Source organism: Petaurus breviceps, unplaced genomic scaffold, assembly GCF_028583685.1.
Source record: "Petaurus breviceps papuanus isolate PSGF00001 unplaced genomic scaffold, PetGlider_PUasm1.0 90743, whole genome shotgun sequence".
Taxonomy (NCBI): Eukaryota; Metazoa; Chordata; class Mammalia; order Diprotodontia; family Petauridae; genus Petaurus; species Petaurus breviceps.
The window spans coordinates 4,800,551-4,807,822 of record NW_027187332.1 but is presented as its reverse complement, the minus strand read 5'-3'; positions in this window follow the sequence as shown (position 1 = coordinate 4,807,822).

Below are 7,272 nucleotides of genomic sequence, written 5' to 3'. Positions count from 1 at the left end.
CAACTCTGAGGTACCACATCTCACCAGTCAGATTGGCTAAGATGAAAAAAGAGGAAAATGAAAAAATGCTGGAGATGATGTGGGCAAATTGGAACACTAATGCATTGGTGGTGGAGTTGTGAACTGATCCAGCCTTTCTGGAGAGCAATGTGGAATTATGCCCAAAGGGCTATAAATAATTTCATATCCTTTGACCCAGAAATACCACTCCTAGGGTTATATCCATAAGAGATCATAGAAATGAGAGGAAGACCCAGATGTACAAATATGTTTATAGCAGCTGTTTTTGTGGTGGAAAAGAATTGGAAATTAAGGGGGTACCCTTCAATTGGGGAATGGCTGAACAAGTTGTGGTATATACATTTTATGGAATACTATTGTGCTATAAGAAACGAGGAGTAGATGAAATTCATATTTACCTGGAGAAACTTAAACAAACTGATGCTGAGTGAGAAGAGTAGAACCATGAGAAATTTGTACACAATTACAGACACAACATATGTGTGATGACCAACTTTGATAGACTTGACTCTTCTCAGCAATGCTGTGATATGTCAATCCCAAAAGACTCATAATGGAAAGAAATGTGTGCATCCAGTGAAAGAACTAGAAAGATTATATTAGATAGAAAAATTATATCCAGATGGAAGAAAAATACCTGATCTTTTTGATTTACTTGTTTGGTTTTATGTCCTCTTTACCATTGTTCATACCATCTGATACAATTCGTCTTTATAACCTAACTAATGTATAATGTGAAAGTATTTACAGATCCTATACTTGACTATATGCCGCCATGGGGGGCGGGGAGGGAGGGGGACAAAGTGTGAAACTCAATGAGTTGTGGAATTGAATCTTGTAAATTAAAACTTAAAAAAAAAACCAACTAATTTTAAAAAAGAAAATAACAAAGTTTTACACAAATAGAAGGTATTATTTTCCTTTGTAGGTGCAACCCAAATATTGGTTATTTAGGGGCTGATGATCCATTGGTTGGATTCTTAAGGTATGTTGGGCTCCTTTCTTCCTTCTTCTCTCTTCCCTCTTCTTCATTGAGATCACAGATCCCTTTGGGTACTGAATATTTAAGAGCAGGTACATGTGGCAGCTGCCCACAGGTCACTCTTCCTATCTCTCCAATACATACAAATAGAGGAAGCCAAGTCCATTGGTACAAAGTGTGATGTGTATTGTCTAAAAAATATTTGTCCGGTATGAATCAGGTCCTGTTGCTAGAGAATAAATTTTGGGAAGAAGGTTGCAAATAGTGGGTAGAGCTGGACAAAAGAAAAGGAGGTACAGGAGAATAGATGGGAAGGTTTTTCATATCACTGGCTACAATGATGTAGATGAAGAGATCTACTATGGCAGACCTTGATCAATTGTTAAAATTAAATTTTGGGATCATTTTTGCATTTTACTATAATGGTCTAACTCGATCAGAACAAAAATATTGTCTCTAATAGGAAAAAAAAAGATATAAATTATATGTTTTTCAAAACTCCATAAAAATAAAACAGAACTTGTGGATCCCACTTACAAAATTGACTTGTTGATGTGAAAAAAGAGGGCTGAAATGGGAGAAGGTGGTGACTTGGATTTAGAAATGCACAAGCAGAGAGAGGCAGAAGAAAATTTTGGACGCAGCATCATTGAGGCAGAGAGACAGAGAGGATTGCTAAGGGCCAGTTTGAGCTGCCCAGGACTTTTGAAAGCTGCCACCTAGAGCTGCCACGGATTTATGAGACCTGGCTGTGATGCCAATACTTTGTCTTTCTATTTCTATGGTTTGCCATATTCGTCCATTGGTGAAGGACAGTCTTTTTGTAGCACAGGTCCTGGAACCTCGCTGTTGGTTCAGAGCTCCTAAGACAGAGAGTGAATTGCATCCACTGGTAAAGGACAGTGCTGTTATTGCAGAGATCCCAGTACCTTGCTGTTGGTTCAGAGCTCCTGAGACTGTTCTGTAGACAGACTGTGAATTGCATCCACTGGTGGACAGTGCTATTGTGGGAGAGGTTCTGGAACGTTGCTGTTTGTTCAGAAGCCCTGAAGAAGGATTTTCTATTTGTATGTTTATGGAAATCCTGGAAGAGGGTCATGCTGATGTTTTCAGGGCTTCTAGGACTGATCTGCAGATAGAGAATGGATTAATGAAGACACTGGCAATGGATCTTGTAGCCTTGTTAAGCTCTGTCTTCCCAGGAACAGAGATTGCTGAGAACTTGCTTTGGGTCAAGATGAAGACCTCTCTTTGGGTATTAAATACTGTGATGATATATCTTTAGCTTGTTGTAACTCTGGGGTAGATGTCCTATTCAGTTATGATGCAGGGGTGGGAAACTTTTGACTTTTTGTGCTCTGTGACTGACCAAATGAATGTACTTTGTTTATGATTGGAAACTAATCTCCATTTGAGAAAAGAATCTTTGTGATTGACTAAATGAATGTACTTTCCAGGGGTGGAGTAGTACTTAGAAATCATTGAATTACACTTGGTGTATGCTGTATTTTGAATTATGCTGTATTTTGATTTTCTCTGTCCTTAATTTGTCACTGAATAGAATGGAGAGGGGCTATGCAGGTATTTTGAACCTTTGGGAATTTTCCTTTCCTTTGGCAAGTGAACCATTCAGAGGGTAATCACTCTTGTTTTAAGCTGCTTGGTTTGCTGTCTTTGGTGGTGTTCCCAGGGTGAGAAATGCCATTATGCCAGTGGGGTGTCTATAGAGATGGCAGCCTCCTCGGACCTCTGACAACATTTGCTTAATAGCTGTTTTAATTATTTTTTAAACATGTTTACTTTTTACATGCAACTGGGAAATACACTATTTAGGCACTGGGTATAGAAATCCATCTTGACCTACTAGAAAGTAAGAGGGATAATGGGGGAGAATATAAGAGAGATCAGATTGGGGGAAGGGGTATTCAGTAGGATCGCTATTTTGGGATGAGGGTAGGGGAAAGATGGGGAGAAAATTTGTAAATCAATATCTTTCAGAAATGAATGCTGATACTAAAAAAACAAATTAAAATTATATATATATATATATATATATATATATATATATATATATATATATATATATATATATTTCCTGGAAGAGTTCAAAAGGGATTTCAAAAATCAAAGAAACAGAAAAAAAAGAAGGGGAAAAAATCTGAGTGATATAAAAAAAATCATTGGGAAAACAAAAAGAGTCAAAAGCTTGGCAAAGGAGGGAGAAACAATATTGAAGAAAATATTATCCTAAAAAAACAAAAACAAAATAGACCATATGGTATAAGAGACACAAAAATCCACTGAAGAAAACAACATCTTGAAGAGTAAAATTAGATAAAGGGGAAAAAAACGCACAAAAGATAACTGAAGAAAATAATTCCCAAAAAGTAGATAGAATTGGGTATTTGGAACCTAAGGACTCCATGAGACATCAAAAACCAATTAAATAATTTTTATTGGAAAAAAAAGAGGAAATCTAAATTATCTCATTGGGAAAAAATGACTTAGAAAATAGATTCAGCTGAGATAATTTAAGAATTACTGAACTTCCTGAAAGTCATGATAAGAAAAAAAGAAGAGCATAGAACTCATCTGTCAAGAAATTATCAATAAAACTGTACTGATATCCTAGGACAGGAAAAAATAGAAATTGAAAGAAAATTATGATCCTGAAAGAGATCCCATGATAAAAGCTCCCAGGAGTATGATAGACAATTTCATGGTTCCCAGGTCAAGGAGAAAATACTTACAGCATCCAGAAAGAAATAGTTCAAATATCATGGAGCCAGTGTTAATGTTACACAATTTTTTTTAGCTTCTACATTAAAAGACTGTAACATTTAGAATACTTTATCCAGGAGAGTAAAGAAGTTGTAGAATAACAAATTGGGTATAATCCTTTAAGGAGAAAAAGGGGGTAGTTAATTAAATAGAGGAGTTTCAAGCATTGCTGATAAAAATCTAGTTGTTGAATGGGAAATTTAGCTTTCAAATACAAAAATCAAAAGAAGCATGAAAAAATAAATAAGAAAATGAAATCTTTACATTCCTACCTAGGAAGGTGATACTTGTAACTGCTAAGAATTTTATCAATATTAGAAAACTGAGACTTTATGTAAATAGAGGGCAGAGATGTGAGATGACTATGATACAATGAGATTTAAAAAAAAAGTTAAGTTAAGGGATGAGAGAGAGGCATTAGGAGAGGGGGGAAGAAAGAGGTAGATTGGGTTAAATTATCTCACAAAAAAGAGGAGCAAAATTGTTTTTAGTGTGTTGGGGAAAATGAGGTAGGGTGGGCATTACTTTAAGTTTACCTTATTTAGTATAAGTTGAAAGAGGGAATGATATACACATTCAGTTGGTTACAGAAATATATAAAACCTTACAAGGAAGTAGGAGAGGAGGAGAAGAATAAAAAAGGGGTGGGGGCTGATAGAAGGGAAGGCAGGTTAAGGGAGGAGGTAGTCAGAAGAAAACACTTTTGAAGATTTACTGGGTGAAAGGAGAGAGGCAGAATGATTTATAGAAGATAAAAGTAGGATAGGGAAAAAATACACAGTTAGTAATCATAGCTGTGAATGTGAATGGTATGAACTCATCTATTAAATGGAAGTAGATTACAGAGAGGATTAAATTATTTAAAAATAAAGTTTGATAAAATAAGCAAATTAGTGGACTACTGTGGCCAGTGCAGTTGGTGGGCTAGTGAGTGGTGAGAATAATGAGACAGGGGTGTAATCAATAGTATTTTTATTACAGGACCATTTCATATAGAGCCAAAGATGCAAGGGGCTCACAGAATTTATATGCCCTCCAACAGAAGGTCTACGTGATCCAAAATAATGTAGACACCCCCAAAAAATGCAGGCAATGTACAAGGACTCTCCCTCTGTGATCCAAAAGAATTCAGACACTGTACAAGGACCCTTCCTTGATCTTGTTTAATATTTACCCTTGCTTAAGGTTAGGTATTTATTAGGGTAATATCATAGGACCACATCCAGAGGCATAAACAAAAAAGATCACACACCCTCTTGCTTATTTGCCTTTTAACCGTGCAGGTAACTGTATAGGGCAGGGTCATATTTCTTTAGCAAGGCCAATGGATCCAAGAAATTCTCTATATCCAAACAAGATACATCCTCCTGCTTATCTGACCTGTAATCTTTTAGGTAATAATATAGGGGATGGGAACATTTCATTAGTGGAGCTGGATGAACTCCTGAAAGTTCTCCAGAGTGGACCATGATCTAGGCATAAAAGAAAAATGTGATGACAAAACAAGTGATAGAGAGCATTACAGTAATGTAAAATGGATAATTTTTATTACATTAAATTTAAAAAAATGTTTTACATAAACAAAATCAATGAAGCCAAGTATAAAAGAAGAAAAATGGGAATTTTTTACAACATCTTTCTCTGAAAAAGACAGCATTTCTCAAACCCAGTAAATGGATACAAATTTATAAAATTACAAGTCATTCTCCAATTCATAAATTATCCAAAAATATGAACAAGAAGAATTTACACAAAGAAATCATAAATATCTATAATCATGTAAAAATACTCTAAATGATGATTAATAAAAAAAATGCAAATTAATACAATGCTGAGGTACCACCTCACACCTATAGTATTAATTAATATGTAGAAAAGGAAAATGTTGATTGGGAAGTGGGAAAATTGGGACAGTAATACATTGCTGGTCAAGCTATGAAGTGATCTAACTATTTGGGAGAGGACTTTGGAACTGTGGCTAAAAGAAATATAAGGCCAGGCCTGTCCTTTGACCCAGCATTCTTACTACTAGGCTATTTCCCTAAAGATATCAAAAGGGATCAAAAGTAAAAGAAAAAGAAATAAAGGAAAGAAAAGAAACTGTATGTATATGTATGTGTATGTATATGTTGGTATAAATATATGCAAATGTGCATATAGAGAGGCATATGTATAAGGGTGTGTATATATATATGCATGTATGCATATATGTGTATACACACATATATTTCTAGAAACTCTTTTTGTTTTGGCAAAGAACTGGAATTTGAGGAGTAAGCAATTATTTGGTAAATATCTGAATAAGTTGTGGTATTTGATTATAATGGAATATTATTTTGGTATAAGAAATTTTGAGCTGGGCTGTGGCTTGGTGTAACAGTGAATAGAATGCCAGCCCTGGAGTAAGGAGGACCTGATTTCAAATCTTGCCTCAGACACTTAACACTAACCGTGTGACCTTAGGCAAGTCATTTAATTCCAATTGCCCTGCCCTCCCCCCTTTAAAAAGAAAAAAAAAAGAAAAAAAAGAAAGAAAGAAAAGGAAATTTGGAAAACTTAGAGCAAGGGGAACATGGTTCACTGTAGCAACAACATTTATGATAATCAAATGTGAATGTATTAGCAATGTGATGATATAAGACAATTCCAGAAGACTTATGATGAAAATGCTATTCAGCTCCAGAGAAAGAACTGATGGAATCCTAATGCAGTTTGAGGTGAAGATTGCTATTGTTTTTATGTTGTTTTTCTTTTTGTTTTGTTTTGGTTTATTTTTTCTTTCATAAGATGGCTAAAAGAGAAATATGATTTTTATCATTAAACATTATACACACACACACAAACACACACACACACACACACATAGATGATTCCTTGCATTATCAGGGGTAGGGGACAATGGGAATGAGGGAGAAAATTTGGAACTCAAAATATAAATAAAGAAACATAAAAACTTATTTTTACATGTAATTATAAAAATAGAATTTAAGCAAAAATAAAATAAAAACGTGTGTGTAGGGAGGACGGAGCAAAGAATTGTTCTGTCCTCTGTGAGATGAAAAGTGAGGAAGATTTGGAACTCATTAGTGCTACCTGGGGAGTTTAAATGGTATTCTATAGATAATTCTGGGAGATTTAAATCATCAAGGCATCATAGACACTTAAGACAGAAGGGTGAGGAGTCCAAAATCAATGTTTTCATATTTAAAAAAATTTTTTCCTTAGTGCCAGCTCTGTTTGGGATTACTTTTTTTGCTGTGCTGAAATTACATTTAGAATTCTTTTCTCTTGGGTGTAGATATCCCACGATACCAAAACAGATGACTCAGGGGACACATCATCCTCTTTGTGAAGCTAGTCTGTTACTTCATATACAAAAACAATGTGCATCTTACTCTTCTCAAGCATTCTACAAACTCATAAATTTGACCTACTAGATGCTATATATATATATATATATATATATATATATATATATATATATATAT